This window comes from Sciurus vulgaris, assembly GCF_902686455.1.
Source record: "Sciurus vulgaris genome assembly, chromosome: 13".
Classification (NCBI taxonomy): domain Eukaryota; kingdom Metazoa; phylum Chordata; class Mammalia; order Rodentia; family Sciuridae; genus Sciurus; species Sciurus vulgaris.
Window position 1 is genome coordinate 41577504 of NC_136474.1, and position 18018 is coordinate 41595521.

Consider the following 18018-nt stretch of genomic DNA (forward strand, 5'->3'; position numbering starts at 1 on the left):
TCAGTGAACTACTATCTTCCCTCTCCCCACTTATTGTATGTTAGTATCCACTATCAGAGAGAACATTCAACCTTTGCTTTTTGGGGACTGGTTTATTTCACTTAGCATGTTAGTCTCCGGTTCCATGCATTTGCCAGCAAATGCCATGATTTCATTCTTCTTTATGACTGAGTAATATTCCATTGTGTATATCTACCACATTTTCTTTATGCATTCATCTGTTGAAAGGCACCTATGGTGGTTTCATAGTTTAGGTGTAGTGAATTAAGTTGCTATAAAATTGATGAGGCTGCATCACTGTGGTATGCTGATTTTAAGTCCTTTGGATATATACCAAGGAGTAGGATAACTTGTTCAAATGGTGGTTCCATTACAAGTTTTCTGAGGACTCTCTATATTGCTTTCCAGAGTGGCTGTACCAATTTGCATTCCCATCAGAAATGTATGAGTGTACTTTTTTCCCCATATCCTCACCAATATTTATTGTTACTTGTATTCTTGATAATTGCCATTTGGACTGGAGTAAGATAAAACCTGTATAGTTATAATTTTTATTTCTCTAATTTCTAGAGATGTTGAATATTTTTTCATGAATTTTTTGACCATTCATATTTCTTCTTCTTTGAAGTGTTTATTCAGTTCCTTTGCCCATTTAGTGCTGCTGAGAAGAAAGTATATTTAGTCATTGATGGATGAAATATTCTATATTTTTGTTTTGTCTAAATTACTAGTTATATTTTTTAGTTACATACCTTCTTTGTTTAGTTTGTTAAAAATTTTTTTGAGCTTTATTATTATGCCCATAAAGAAATAAAGTAAATATTATGAAGATGGTTATTTATTTCAGTAGTAAAGTGTTTGCCTAACATGGATGAGGCCCTGGGTTCTATCCTCAGCATCACAATAAATAAATAAGCAAATAAATGAATAAATAAAAATTACAGTACAAGAAGAAAAGAGCCATGTACTAATACTTGTTAATTATAATGATGTATATTTTAAAAAACAGAAAATATTTGTTGGTAACATTAATGAATAATTACAATTTCTGTCTCTGAGCTTAAAATTTTGAAATCTGCCAACAGTTTTGTCAAGACTGAGCTTTTCCTTATGCCAAGTTCTTCAATCTCTTTTTATTTTTAAAAATTTTTTTATTTTAATTTTTAAAATTTTTACAGACTGCATTTTGATTCCTTGTACACAAATGGGTTACAACTTTTCATTTCTATGGTTGTACAGAATGTAGATTCACACCATTCATGTAACCATACATGCACACAGGATAATAATGTCTGTCTTAGCCCACTATCTTTCCTTTCCCCACCCCGTCCCACCCCATTTCCCTCTACAACATTCCAAAGAGTTACCCCATTCTTTCTCTTGTCATCCCCCTCATTATGTATCATCATTCACTTATTAGAGAAAATATTTGACCTTTGGTTTTTTGGGCTTGGCTTATTTCACATAACATGATACTCTCCAACTCCATCCATTTACCAGCAAATGCCATAATTTTATTCTTTTTATGGCTGAATAATATTCCATTATATATTATATATACCACAGTTTCTTTATTCATTCATCAGTTGAAGGGCATCTAGGTTGGTTCCACAATCTAGCTATTGTGAATTGAGCAGCTATGAACATTAATGTATGTGCATCACTGTAGTATGCTGATTTTAAGTCCTTTGGGTATAGGCCAAGGAGTGGGTCAAATGATGGTTCAATTTCAGGTTTTCTAAGGAATCTCCACACTGTTCTCCAGAGTGGCTGCACCAATTTGCAACTCCACCAACAATGGATGAGTGTATCTTTTTCCCCACATCCTTGCCAGCACCTGTTGTTGCTTGTATTCTTGATAATAGACATTGTAGTTGGAGTGAGATGAAATCTTAGGGTGGTTTTGATTTGCATTTCTCTAATTACTAAAGATGATGAGCACTTTTTCATATATTTATAGATCATCTTCTTCTGTGAAGTGTCTGCCCAGTTCCTTAGCCCATTTATTGATTGGGTTCTTTTTATTTTTGGTGTAAAGATTTTTAAGTACTTTATACATTTTGGAGATTAGTGCTCTGTCTGAAGTGTGTGGAAAAGATTTTCTCCCACTCTGTAGGCTGTCTTTTCACACTATTGATTGTTTCCTTTGCTGAGAAAAAGCTTTTTAGTTTGAATCCATCTCATTTATTGATTCTTACATTTATTTTTTGCACTCTGGGGGTCTTGTTAAGGAAGTCTGGTCCTAAGCAAACATGGTGAATTTTTGGATCTACATTTTCTTCTGTTTGTTGCAGGGTCTTGGGTTTAATTCCCTAGGTCCTTGATCCATTTCCAGTTGAGTTTTGTACAGGGTGAGAGATAGGGGTTTAATTTCATTTTACTGTATATGGATTTCCAGTTTTGCCAGCACCATTTGTTGAGGAGGTTATCTTTTCTCCATTGTATGTCTATGGTACCTTTGTCTAATATGAGGTAACAGTATTTATGTGGGTTTGTCTGTCTTCTATTCTGTACCATTGATCTACCTGTTTATTTTGATGCCTACACCATGTAGTTTGTCTTACTATTGCTTTATAGTATAGTTTAAGGTACTATTTAAGGTATTGTGATACCTCCAACATCACTTTTCCTGCCTAGGATTGCTTTGGCTATTCTGTCTCTCATTTTTCCAAATGAATTTCATGATTTTTTTTTTTTTTTTTTAGTTCTATGAAGGATGTCATTGGAATTTTAATTGGAATTGCATTGAATCTGTGTAATAGTTTTGGCAGTATGACCATTTGACAATGTTAATTTTGCCTATCCAAGAATGTGGGAGATCTTCTAAGGTTTTCTTCAATTTCTTTCTTTAGTATTCTGTAGTTTTCATTGTGGAACTCTTTCACGTCTTGTTAGATTGATTCCTAAATATTTTATTTTTTTTGAGGCTATTGTGAATGGGGTAGTTTTCCTAATTTCTCTTTCAGAGGGTTCATCACTTACAATTAGAAATGTACTGGATTTATAAGTGTTGATTTTATATCCTGCTACGTTGTGGAACTTTTGTGGTGGAGTTTTTTGATCCTCTAAATATAGAATCATGTCATCAGCAAATAGTGACAGTTTGAGTTCTTCTTTTCCTATTCGTATCCCTTTAACTTCTTTGGTCTGTCTAATTGCTCTGGCTAGAGTTTCCAAATACTATGTTGAATAGAAGTGGTGAAAGTAGGCACCCCTGTCTTGTCCAGTTTTCAGAGGGAATGCTTTCGGTTTTTTTTTCCATTAAGAATGATCTTTGCCATGGGCTTAGCATAAGTACCTTTTACCATGTTGAGGTATGTTCCTAACATCCCTATTTTTTCTAGTGTTTTGAGAGGTGTTGTATTTTGTCAAATGCTTTCTCTGCATCTGTTGAAATAATCTTATGATTCTTAACCTTAAGTCTATTGGTGTGATGAATTACATTTATTAATTTCTGGATGGTGGACCAACTTTGCATCCCTGGAACCCTACTTGATCATGGTCCACAATTTCTTAATATGTTTTTGTATGCAATTTGCCAGAATTTTGTTAAGGATTTTTGTGTATACGTTCATCAGGGATATTGGTCTAGTTTGGGTATCAGGGTGATACTAGCCTCATAGAATGTGTTTGGAAGGGTTCCCTCCTTTTCTATTTCATGGAATACTTTGAAGAATATTGGAATAAGTTCTTCTTTGAAGGTCTTGTAGAACTTGGTTGAGAATCCATCTGGTCCTGGGCTTTTCTTGGTTGGTAGGCTTTTGATGGCTTCTATTTCATTACTTGAAATTGATCTGTTTAAATTGTGTATGTCCTCCTGATTCAGTTTGGGAGGATCATATGTCTCTAGAAAGTTGTCAATTTCTTCGAGATTTTCTATTTTATTGGAGTATAGATTTTCAAAGTAGCTTCTAATTATGTTGTGTCTTTCAATGGTGTCTTCATGATATTTCCTTTTCCATTACAACTTTTAGTAAGTTTTCTTTCTCCTCTTCATTAGTGTAGCTAAGGGATTATCAATTTTGTTTACTTTATTGAAGAACCCACTTTTTGTTTTGTCAATTTTTTGAATTGTTTCTTTTGTTTCAGTTTTATTGATGTCTTCTACTTTTGGTGTTGTTCTGTTCTTCTTTTTCTAGGGCTTTGAGATGTAAGGTTAGGTCATTTAGTTGTTGACTTTTTGTTCCTTTCTTGAATGTACTCAATGCAATGAATTTTCCTCTTGGTACTGCTTTTATAGTGTCCCAGATATTTTGATATGTTGTATTATTGTTCTCATTTACCTCTAAGAATTTTTTTATCACCTCCCTGATGTTTTCTGTTATCCATTCTTCATTCAGTAGCATATTATTTAGTCTCCAGGTATTGGAGTATTTTCAGTTTTTATTTTATCATTGATTTCTAATTCCATTCCATTATGATCTGATAGAATACAAGGTAGTATCTCTATTTTTTTGAATTTACTAAGGATTGCTTTGCAGCATAACATATGATCTATTTTAGAGAAGTATCTATGTGCTGCTGAAGAAAGTGTATTCTCTTGTTGATGGATGGAATATTCAATATATGTCTGTTAAGTCTAAATTTTTTATTGTGTTTTTGAGTTCTGTGGTTTCTTTTTCAGTTTTTGTTTGGAAGATCTATCCAGTGGTGACAGATATGTTAATGTCACCCAGAATTATTATGTCGTGGTCTGTTGGTTCCTGGAATTGAGAAGGATTTGTTTGATGTACATGGATGCGCTGTTGTTTGGGGCATAAATATTTATGATTGTTATGTCTTCCTGATTTATGGTTCCCTTAAGCAGTATGAAATTTCCTTCCTTATCCCTTCTGACTAACTTTGACTTGAAGTCCACATTATCTGATATGAAGATGAGAAACCCCTGCTTTTTTATTGAGTCTGTGTGGGTGGTATTTTTTTTTCCCATTCTTTCTCCTTTAGTCTGTGCATATCTTTTTCTATGAGATGAGTCTCTTGAAGGCAGCAGATTGTTGGATCTTTCTTTTTAATCCAATCTGCCAATCTATGTCTTTTGATTGATGAGTTTAGGCCATTAACATTTAGGGTTATTTATAGAGATATGATTTGTATTCTTGGTCACTTTTACTTACTTTTGGTTTTTAACTTGAGTTGGTTTTTCCTTTGATTGACTTTTCCTTTAGGATAGTTCCTCCCTTTGCTGACTTACATCGTTGCTTTTCGTTTCCCTTCAAGGAATATTTTGCTGAGAATGTTCTGTAGTTTAGGCTTTCTATTTTACATTCTTTCAACTTTTGTTTATCATGAAAGAATTTTATTTTGTCATCACATCTGAAGTTTAGTTTTGCTGGTTATAAGATTCTTGGTTGGCATCCATGTTCTTTCAGAACTTGAAATATGTCGTTCCAGGTCCTTCTAGCTTTTAGGGTCTAGGCTGAGAAATCTTCTGATATCCATATTGGTTTCTCCCTATATATAATCAGATTCTTTTCTCTTGCAGTCTTTAAAATTCTGTTTATTTTGGATTTTGGGAATTTTCATTATAATGTGCCTTAGTGGATCAGTTGTAATTTTGTACATTTAGTGTCCTGTAAACCTCTTTTAGTTGATTTTTCATTTCATTCTTCAGGTTTGGGAAATTTTCTGATATTATTTCATTGAATAGGTTGTTTATTTCTTTGGTTTGTATCTCCGTGCCTTCCACGATCCTGGAAATTCTTAAATTTGGTCTTTTCATGATATCCCATAATTCTTGGAGGTTCTGTTCATGATTTCTTACCATCTTCTCTATTTGGGCAACTTTATTTTCAAGATCAAATATTTTGTTTTTATTGTCTGAGCTTCTGTCTTCCAAGTGATCTAGTTTGTTGGTGATGCTTTCCATTGAGGTTTTAATTTGGTTTATTGTTTCCTTCATTTGAAGGATTTCTGTTTGGATTTTTTTTTTCAGAATCTCTATCTCTTTGTAGAAAATATCTTTCGCTTTCTGCAGTTGCTTTTTAACTGTTTTTAGCGTGATTGTTCATTTTATGCATTTGTTCTTTTATCTCATCGTTTGCTTTATGAATCATTTTAATCATGAATATTCTGAACTCCTTTTCTGACATTTCTTCTACCATGCTGTCATTGGATTCGATTAATATAGAATCTTGGAATGTTTGGAACATTTTCTTCCCTTGTCTTTTGATGATGTTCACTTATCTTCCCCTGCAAGTGTGTGGATCTGGGGTATTGCAATTTCACTCTTATAGGCTTATGGTGACCAAAATTCAGATTTCCAAAATCTTTTCTTTAAGGGGGAGATCAATATTAGTAGCACCCAATATAGACAATATGCCGCCCCAAAACAAATAGCTCCTATGAAGATGTTAACAGTAGATTTTCAATGAGGTCTGCAGTTTCAAAAGAAGGACAAAGAGGATGGGAAGGGGTGTAGGATGTAACCATTAATGGGAATATATACAAGTACTAGATTGTAGAAAGAGTGAAAGCAGAATCAAAACGTTTGTTGTTAGCATGAGAAAAGGAAGAAAGAGACTGAAGGGAACAGGTAAACAAAGAAAAATAGAGCAAGAAAAATAAAGAAATAAAACTTAAAAATTTTCAAAAGGAGAAAAAACTCTTCACTATAACAGTCATTTACTATTCAAACCTCCCAGTCTTCAGTAGCCTGTTGCACGAGAGGTATCTGAGTATGAGCTTCCTGTCTCCAGCAGGCATCTCAGGATGGAATTTGCCCCACCTAAAGATGGCAGCTTCTGTTTCCAGAATAATCCAAGATGGCTGCACTGACTTTCAAGTGTGTGGGCAAATGGGGACTTGCAGCAGTGGGTGTGGGCGCCAAGTCTGCCTGGGGTGCAGTCAGCTGGGCCGGGGGTCCTGGAGGCCAGGTGCAATGGATCAGGCTGGGGTGTCCTGGAGGCAGAATGTGGTCAGTATGGCTGGGGGTCCTGCAAGTCCTGGCTGTTGTCCCCAAATGGCGGCAGCCACATGTAATCAAACTGTGGATACTGTGACAATGGACTTCCAGGCAATAGCAGTTAGCAGGCTGTCTGCTGGCTATCTGCAGGCTACCTGCAAACGATCAGCAGGTGGAGCTCAGGCGATGGATGATGGGTAGGTGAAAGGCAGTCAATGGGCAGGCAAATGGCAGGCACACGGGCAAATGGCGGATGATAGGCGGCAGTCAGTGAGCCATCTGTACTCCAAAAGTAGGTGATATGCTGGCAGGCAGTGGGTGATCATGGTGGACAAATGGGTTAAACAGTAGGGTATTGATGAGTGTCATAGACTGCTTTACAGAGAAACAAATTTTTCGCCGCTTGAAATCTGAGTTATGCAGTGACAAGGAATGCAGCCTCTCTCTAGTCCACCATCTTGGATCTGAACCTTTATTTAGTTTTTGTTTGGAAGATCTACCCAGTGATGAGAGATGCATGTTAAATTCACCCAGTATTACTGTGTTGTGGTATATTTGGTTTTCGAAACTGAGGAGGGTTTGTTTGATGTATGTAGATACTCCATTTTTGGGGGGATATAAACATTTGTGATTGTTATGTCTTGTTGATGTATAATTCCTTTAATCAATATGAAATGACCTTAGTCCCTTCTGATTAACTTCAGCTTGAAGTCCACTTTATATGATATGAGGATAGAAATCCCTGCTTATTTGTGAGATCCATGTGAGTGATATGTTCATTTCCCAGCCTTTTACCTTGAGTCTGTGAATGTCTTTGCCTATGAGGTGAGTCTCTTGGAGAAAGCATATTGTTGGGTCTTGTTTTATAATCCAATCTGCCAGCCTTGGTCTTTTGATTGAAGAGTTTAGGCTGTTTACATTTAGTGTTATTACTGAGAAATGATTTTCATTTCTTGTAATTTTGATTTGTTTCTGATTTTTCATTTGAATTAGTTTCTCTATTGGTTGGCTGTTAATTAAGTGCAGTTCGTTCCTTTGCTGGCTTTTACTTTATTTTTCATTTATTCTACATGAAATATCTTACTGAGTATGTTTTATAGCACAAGCTTTCTAGTTGTGAATTCTTTTAACTTTTATTTATTATGGAAGGTTTTTATTTTATTGTAAATTCTGAAACTTAATTTTTCTGGGAGTATTCTTGACCATCATCCATTTTCTTTCAGAGCTCAGTATGTATTATTCCAAGACCTCCTAGCTTTGAGTGTATGCGTTGAGCAAACAGAAGAGATGCAGATTGGTTTCCATCTAAATATAACCACTCATTTTCTCTGACAACCTTTAAAATTCTATCCTTATTCTGTATGTTTGTCATTTTTATAATAACATGCCTTTGTGTGAGTCTGTTGTAATTTTGTATATTTGGGATCCTGTAAGCCTCCTGTCTTTGATTTTCTGTTTCATTGTTTAGGTTTGGGAAATCTTCTGATATTATTTCATTGAAAAGGTTGTGGTTTGTATCTCTGAGCCTTCATCTATCCTGATAAATTTTAAATTTGGTCTTTTCATGTTATTCCATATTTCTTAGAAGTTCTGTTAATGTTCTCTTAATATCTCTTCTCCATGGTCAATTTTATTTTCAAGATTATATATTCTGACTTTATTGCTTGAAACTCTTTCTTCCAAGTGGCCTAGTCTGCTAATGATCCTTTCCATCAAATTTTTGGCTTATTGATTCTTTCATTTTGAGGATTTCTGCTTGATTTTTGTTCAGAATATCTCTTTGTCGAAGTGATCTTTCACTTCCTATATTTTCTCTCGATTTCATTCCTTATATTGTTCTTTACCTCACTGAAGAGTTAAACTATGAATATTCTATAAACACCTTCTCTGACATTTCTTTCACGGTGGTGTTGGTGTATTCTGTTATTGAAGTATCTTTGTTTGTTTGGGATGATTTGTTCCCTCGCTTTTTTGTATTTGTGTGTCTGCCTATCCTATTGTATGGATCAGAGGCAGTAAAGTTTCTACCCTGTGGACTTGCAGTGTCCCTGAAGGTTTCAGTACTTTACTGTTTAGGTGGTGACAAATAACAACCATGACCAATGCAGAGTATTCAGCAATAAACCAAATAGTTCCTGCTCTGTTGTCTACAATGTTAATTGTGACAATAAACAGAAATGATTTATCAGTTATTTCCTATGATAAAAATAGTAAGTATGTAAAAGGGTTTATATTTCTAATGCTGGACAGAGGGAGAACAGAAGTGATGTAAGATTTGATGATTCAGAGGAAGGTGGAGAACAAATTGAAGTAAAAATTAAGAGAAGCGTGAAAGAGAGAACAATCAACATTGGTGGCTAGCCAAAAAAAAAAGAGAGAGAGAATCAATAAAATAAGATAAGTCAGATTTGGCGAGCAGTTTGTTAGATTGTTGCCGGTGTGTCACTGGAGGGGTAGGCCTGAGGCTGCGACAGCCGTATGTTGATGATCTTCTTCTATGTAGTTCCTCTCTTGAGGACTTCCAAAGAGACACAATTAAGCTTTTAAACTTTCTGGCTAAAGAGTGATATTGGGACACGTGGCTGCTGCCATTTTGAGACAACAGCCAGGACCCATAGGACCCCTGGCCGGACTGACTGAGCCCCGTCTCCAGGATCCCTCAGCCCGACCGATCACTCCCTGCCTCAGGGGCCCTCACATCAACTGACTGCTCCCTGCCGCCAGGACCCCCAGACCAACTGATTGCACCTGGCCTCCAGGATCCCACAACCACACCAAACACACCTGACCTCCAGGACCCCTGCCGGACCAACCACATCCCGTCTCCAAGACCTCCAGCTGACCACGTCCACCCCTGAGTTGCAGCTCCCTATTTGCCAACACATTTCAAAATCAGAGCGGCCATCTTGGATAATCCTGGAAGCCATAGCTCCGAGCTTTGGGTGGGGCAAATCCCATCCTGTGATGCCTGCTGGAGGCTTGAAGCTCATTGTCAGGTACCGCTCATGCATTGGGCTAGTGAACACTGGGAGGTTTCATTACTATATGACTGTTATACAGTAGATTTTCTTTCTTTTCCTTTTGTTTACCTGTTCCCTCAGAGTCTCTTTCTCCCTTTTTTGCGTGCTAACATCCAATTTCTTTTGATTACACTCTCACCCTATTTTCTAGAACTTCTGTATATTCTTTTCTTATCCCATTCACAGCCACATTCTACATCACTCTGCATCCTCTTTGTCCTCCATTAGAAACTGCAGACCTTATTGCAAACCTGTTAGTTTTACCAAAGATAACATTTGAACTTACTTGGTTTATTATGACAATTTTGTTATTGTCCCCATAGGGGCTATTTGGTCTAGGATTGCATAGTGTCTGATTTGGGCACTGCTAATATTGATCTCCCCTTAAAGAAAAGGTTTGGGAAAACTATAGGGCCACTATAAGCCTATAGGGGGAAATCTGCAATACCCCAGATCTGCACTGCTAGAGGGGAAGATACATGAACAACATGAAAAAACAAGGGAAGAAAATGATCCAAACAAATCTAGATTCTATATTAATAGAATCCAATGACAGTATATTAGAAGAAATGTCAGAAAAGGACTTCAGATTATACATGATTAAGATGATTCGCGAAGCAAAGGATGAGATAAGAGAGCAAATGCAGGCAATGAATGATAGTACCAATAAGCTGAAAGAGCACCTGCAGGAAGCAAAACATCATTTCAACAATGAGATAGAGATTCTCAAAAAACAACCAAATGGAAATCCTTGAAATGAAGGAGACAATAAACCGAATAAAAAACTCAATGGAAAGCATCACCAACAGACTAGAACACTTGGAAGACAGAACCTCAGACAATGAAGACAAAATATTTAATCTTGAAAATAAAGCCTCCCAAACAGAGAAGATGGTAAGAAATTGTGAACAGAATCTCCAAGAACTATGGGACATCATGAAAAGACTAAATTTAAGAATTATTGGGATTGAGGAAGGCACAGAGATACAAACCAAAGGAATGAACAACCTATTCAATGAAATGATATCAGAAAATTTCCCAAACCTGAAGAATGAAATGGAAAATCAAATACAAGAGGCTTACAGAACACCAAATGTACAGAATCACAACAGATCCACACCAAGGCACATTATAATGAAAATGCCTAACAGTCAAAATAAAGATAGGATTCTGAAGGCCGCGAGAGTAAAGCATCAGATTACATATAGGGGGAGACCAATATGGATAGCAGCTGACTTCTCAACCCAGACTCTAAAAGCTAGAAGGGCCTGGAAGAACATATTTCAAGCTCTGGAAGAACATGGTTGCCAACCAAGAATCTTATACCCAGCAAAACTAACCTTCAGATTTGAAGATGAAATAAAATCCTTCCATGATAAACAAAAGTTAAAAGAATTTACAAATAGAAAGACTGCATTACAGAATGTTCTCAACAAAATATTCCATGAGGAAGAAATAAAAAACAACAATGTAGGTCAGCAAAGGGAGGAAATACCTTAGAGAAATACCACTCAAAGGAGAAACTAAGCCAACTTAAAAACCAAAAATAAACCAAATGACTGGGAATACAAATCATTTCTCAATAATAACCCTGAACGTTAATGGCCTAAACTCCTCAATCAAAAGACATAGACTGGCAGAATGGATTAAAAAGAAAGACCCAACAATATGCTGCCTGCCAGAGACTCATCTCATAGAAAAAGACATCCACAGACTAAAGGTGAAAGGATGGGGAAAAACCTACCACGCACATGGACTAAGTAAAAAAGCGCGGTTTCCATCCTTATGTCAGATAAAGTAGACTTCAAGCCAAAGTCAGAAGGGATAAAGAAGGGTATTTCATACTGCTTAAGGGAACCATAAATCAGGAAGACATAACGATAGTAAATATTTATGCCCCAAATAATGGTGCATCCCTATACATCAAACAAATCCTTCTCAATTTCAAGAATCACATAGACCACATCACAGTAATTCTGGGCGACTTTAACACACCGCTATCACCACTAGATAGATTTTCCAAACAAAATCCAACCAAAGAAACCATAGAACTCAATAACACAATCAATAATCTAGACTTAATAGACATATATAGAATATTCCATCCATCAACGAGCGGATACACTTTCTTCTCATCACATCAGCACATGGAACCTTCTCGAAAGTAGACCATGTGTTATGCCACAAAGCAGCCCTTAGGAAATGCAAAAAAATAGAGATACTGCCTTGTGTTCTATCAGATCATAATTGACTGAGAGTAGAAATCAATGACAAAATGAAAAAAGGAAATTACTCCAAAACCTGGAGACTAAATAATATGCTATTGTATGAAACATGGATAACAAAAAACATCAGGGAGGAGATTAAAAAGTTCTTAGAGGTCAATGAGAATGATGATACAACATATCGAAATCTTTGGGACACTATGAAAGCGGTAATAAGAGGAAAATTCATTGCATTCCAGAAAAGAATGAAAAGTCAACAACTAAATGACCTAACGTTACAGCTCAAAGCCCTAGAAAAAGAAGAACAGAATAACAGCAAAAGTAGTAGAAGACAGGAAATAATTAAAATCAGAGCTGAAATCAATGAAATTGAAACAAAAGAAACTGTTCCAAAAATTGACAAAACAAAAAGTTGGTTCTTTGAGAAAGTAAACAAAATAGATAAACCCTTAGCCACACTAACAAAGAGAAGGAGAGAGAAGACTCAGATTCCTGAAATACATGATGCAAAAGGAAATATCACGACAGACACTTCTGAGATTCAGAACATAATGAGAAGTTACTTTGAAAATCTGTATTCCAACAAAATAGAAACTACCGAAGACATTGACAAATTTCTAGAGATGTATGCTCCTCCCAAACTGAACCAGGAGGACATACCCGATTTAAACAGATCAATATCAAGCAATGAAATAGAAGAAGCCATTAAAAATCTACCATCCATGAAAAGCCCAGGACCAGACGGTTTCTCAGGCAAGTTCTACAAGACCTTCAAAGAAGAACTCATTCCAATACTTCTCAAAGTATTCCAGGAAATAGAAAAGGAGGGTACCCTACCAAACTCATTCTATGAAGCTAATATCACCCTCGTATCCAAACCAGGAAAAGACACATGAAGGAAAGAAAATTTTAGACCAATATCCTTGATGAATATAGATGCAAAGAACCTTAACAAAATATTGGCAAACCGTACCCAAAAACATATTAAGAAAATTGTGCACCACGATCAAGTGGGGTTCATTAGTAGAATGCAAGGATGGTTCAACATTTGTAAATCAATAAACGTAATCCATCATGTCAATAGACTTAAGGATAAAAAACATATGGTTATTTCAATTGATGCAGAAAAAGCGTTTGACAAAATATAACACCCCTTCATGCTGAAAATACTAGAAAAAATAGGGATAGTAGGAACATACCTGAACATTGTAAAGGCTATTTATGCTAAGCCCATGGCCAACATCATTCTTACTGGAGAAAAACTGAAACCATTCCCTTTAAAAACGGGAACAAGACAGGGATGTCCTCTTTCACCACCTGTATTCAACATTGTCCTCAACTCTAGCCAGAGCAATTAGGCAGACTAAAGAAATTAAAGGGATACGAATAGGAAAAGAGGAACTTAAGCTGTCACTATTTGCGGATGACATGATTCTATATTTAGAGGATCCAAAAAACTCCTCCAGAAAACTTCTAGACCTCATCAATGAATTCAGCAAAATAGCAGGCTATAAAATCAACACACATAAATCTACAGCATTTTTATATGCAGGTGACGAAACAGCTGAAAGGGAAATGAGGAAAACAAGTCCATTTGCAAAGCCTCAAAAAAAATAAGATACTTGGGCATCAATCTAACCAAAAAGGTAAAAGATCTCTACGATGAAAACTACAAAACATTGAAGAAAGATATTTAGGAAGACCTTAGAAGATGGAAAGATCTCCCATGTTCTTGGATAGGCAGAATTAATATTGTCAAAGTGGCCACACTACCAAACGTGCTATACAGATTCAATGCAATTCCAATTAAAATCCCAATGATGTACCTCACAGAAATAGAGCAAACAATCATGAAATTCATCTGGAAGAATAAGAAACCCAGAATAGGTAAAGCAATCCTTAGCAGGAAGAATGAAACAGGGGGTATTGCAATACCAGAACTTCAACTATACTACAAAGCAATAGTAACAAAAACAGCATGGTATTGGTACCAAAATAGACAGGTAGATCAATGGTATAGAATAGAGGACATGGACACAAACCCAAATAAATACAATTTTCTCATAGTAGACAAAGGTCCCAAAAATATGCAATGGAGAAAAGATAGCCTCTTCAACAAATGGTACTGGGAAAATTGGAAATCCATATGCAACAGAATGAAACTAAACCCCCATCTCTCACCCCGCACAAAAGGCAACTCACAGTGGATCAAGGACCTTGAAATGAGACCAGAGACCCTGCATCTTATACAAGAAAAAGTAGGTCCAAATCTTCACCTTGTTGGCTTAGGATCAGACTTCCTTAACAGGACTCCCATAGCACAAGAAATAAAAGCAAGAATCAATAACTGGTATAGATTCAAACTAAAAAGCTTTCTCTCAGCAAAGGAAACTATCAGCAATGCAAAGAGAGAGCCTACAGAGTGGGAGAATATCTTTGCCACTCATACTTCAGACAGAGCACTAATTTCCAGAATATATAAAGAACTCAAAAAACTCTACACCAAGAATACAAATAACCCAATCAACAAATGGGCTAAGGAAGTGAAGAGACACTTCACAGAAGAAGATCTACAAGCAATCAACAGATATATGAAAAAATGTTCACCATCTTTAGTAATAAGAGAAATGCAAATCAAAACTACACTAAGATTCCATCTCACCCCAATTAGAACGGCGATTATCAAGAATACATGCAACAACAGGTGTTGGAGAGGATATGGGGGAAAAGGTACATTCATATATTGCTGGTGGGACTGCAAATTAGTGCAGCCACTCTGGAAAGCAGTGTGGAGATTCCTTAGAAAACTTGGAATGGACCTACCATTTGACCCAGCTATCTCACTCCTTGGCCTATACCCAAAGGACTTAAAATCAACATACTACAGAGATACAGCCACATCAATGTTCATAGTGGCTCAGTTCACAATAGCTAGACTGTGGAACCAACCTAGATGCCCTTCAATTGATGAATGGATAAAGAAACTGTGGTATATATATACAATGGAATATTACTCAGCTACAAAGAATAATAAAATTATGGCATTTGCAGGCAAATGGATGAAATTGGGAATATCATTTTAAGTGAGATAAGGCAATCTTAAAAATCTAAAAGAGGAATGATCTAACTGATAAGTGGATGATGACACATAATGGGGGGTGGGAGGGGGGCAAGAATGGAGGAAGGAGGGACTGTATCGAGGGAAAAGAGAGGTGGGAGGAGTGGGGGGAGGAAAAAAATAATGGAATGAATCAAACAACATTATGTAAATATATGAATATGCAAATGGTATGCTGTTACTCCATGGACAAACTGAAACAACATGTATCCCATTTGTTTACAATAAAAATAAATTTAAAAAAATAAACTAAGATAAGTGAGGGGTAAATTAAGTAAAATTTTTTAAAAAATGAAATAATACATAACCAAAACAAAATATAGTAATCAAACATCCTAGTTTTCAAAATACTGATCCATGAAAAATAACTTGTTTCAAAAATGGTAGTAATGAAAAAAAACCAAAATGAATATATAAAAGTATCTATCACGTGCTTTAGGCTTAGGTAGTCTCTAGGCTATGTGCTGAGTGCTGATTGGTCTGGAGATTTTAACTAAGTGCACCTCCAGGGCCCAGAAGTTGGCTGTCCATGGTAGAAGCCTGAACCCCAGGGATCTCTTATGAGTTCCACTCATGTGGTGGAGGAGCAATTCTTAGTCCCCTACATCACCTGTGTACCCTACTTTTCCTGGACTCCTGGGTTCAATTTCTCCTGCCCCAGTCCTTTTGAATTCCCTGCCAGGTGCATCTTTCCCAACCATTCTTTTTCTTTTTTTAATATATAATTTTTTAGTTGTTGATGGACCTTTATTGTTTGTTTGTTTATTTATTCATATGCAATGCTGAGGATAGAACCCAGGACCTCACATATGCCAGACAAAGCTCTACCACTGAGCCATAACCCCAGCCCCATCCCAACCAGTCTTGAAAGGCTGCAGGATTGGAGGGGAATGGGGGGATCAGGTGGGTTTCTACAACCAGTTGTGTCCTATGTAAACCTCTCTACACATTTGATTTTCTCCTAGTCATTTAGGCACCCTCTTTGTCATGTAGTATGAGTTTGCGAGGCTTATATTTTGGGCCAAACCTGGGTTTGCCAGGAATGGGCTCCCACAGTTGCATGACCCTGCTCTGTGGCTGCAAAATGGTTCCTTCCTTTGATCCTCACAGCAACCAGGAGAGATGTGGTTTCTTTTCTGCAAAGGATATTGTGCAACATGCTTTTCAGCTTAATCAGGCAGTGTCTTTTATCTCTGATCTTGCTACTCCCAGACACACCTCTGGCCTCCTAAAAATGTGGGTTCCTTTAATCCCCTTATTACTCCACTTTGTTTGCAAAGGGACCATTCTGGCTGGTGCCTATGGCTGTGGCAGTGACCATGCCCTGGGAATTTCTTTCTTATTATATCCAACCTCCTGAGTTCCTAATCTGGTTTACATGTCCAGGATAAAATCCCAGCAAAGACTCCCACTTTTTCACACCTTGTTGAGAAGATGCCTATGTGCTTTCTTGTTTGCATGCCACAAAACAGGCGGGATAGTGGCCTTCTCAATTCCACCATCTTGAAAAACTCTGTTTCAGAGCTCTCAGTTTATAGCTAGCTGGCCCTATTCCTTTGGGGTTGAGGTGAGGTAGAACATCATGGTGGAATATTGTGGCAGAGAAAAGCAGGTCAGGACATGGCCACCAAGAATAAGAGACCTATATTGCGTTTTAAATTGAAGTGAGAAAATAAAACTTTTATTTGCTTTACTTTTCATGCTATCTATTGAGATATCTCTAGCATTTGTGATTATGTGAAAGGGCCAGTGTTTGTAATACTGGGCATGGCAATAGATAGCGGGGAGGAGGTAGAGCAGAGAGGAAGTGATTAAGACCAACTCCGAGCACCTCATGTTCAGGAAATATTAATGTTATTTTGTCATCTGGATTAGTGGCTTCCCTAATATGGGAAATGAAAACATCTAGAGCAGAAGTTCTTAACCAAGCCTTCATATAAGGTGCTTCTATGGAACTTTGAAAGTACAGCTGCTTTGGTTTTCCAGACCTGCAAATCAGGATCTCAGAGAATGGGGCCTGGGATTGTACAGCTTGGGAAGCTCCTCAGGACATTGTGTGTTCAATTTCAAGGTTCACTGCTGTAGGAGGTATAAGAGCTGTTCAGTTCCTGCTCTCAGGTCAGGTTCCTACAACCCCATGTTGCTGTCACCTGGAAAGACTTATTCTACCCAAAGTGTGTGGGTCCATCGGGGTAAGGGTTCTTCCCTTCCCTTTCTCAGGGCCATCTGTGTTGGATGTGCTCATGTATCCATCAGGGCTGAATGACTTCTGGGAACATATTCTTACTTCTGAGTGCTGACAGTTTTAGAGTGTTGGCTTGGATCAGGGCACTCCATTGTAAAGCACAGTGGCCTTTCCCTCGTGCCCTATACCCATTCTGTACCTTTGTGCAGGTCAGGCGCTACAGTGAGTCAGACAACAGCTGACAAAGGCCTAGTAGGGTGCACAACTGAGAGCTGATGCCACCCAGTTTGGACACAGGCAAAGCTATTGTGGTGGTGTCATCATCAAGGTCTCAAGGCAGTCCGAAGTCACAAAGATGAAGGAATAGTGATTGAAGTAGAACTTACATGTAACTAAATTTGCCATGAAAGATATTGTTTTAGTAATGAGATCTTTATCTTCAGATCAGGGTCCTAGGTATTCTCTTATCTCCACCTGAGATTACATCAGATGTATCGGTGTTGGAAGTGAAATGAAGACTGATTTGATGAGTAAGGCAAGTTTTGACTGATGGCAGCAAAGCATTATGT

At 37.2% G+C, this 18018-nt stretch overlaps 1 protein-coding gene across 8 annotated transcripts in view; it reads left to right on the forward strand.

Annotated features, from left to right (window-relative positions):
• L3MBTL4 (L3MBTL histone methyl-lysine binding protein 4) overlaps nt 1–18018 on the forward strand; it is a 490814-nt gene that overhangs the window by 163563 nt on the left and 309233 nt on the right. The gene's annotated exons all lie outside the window — the stretch shown is intronic.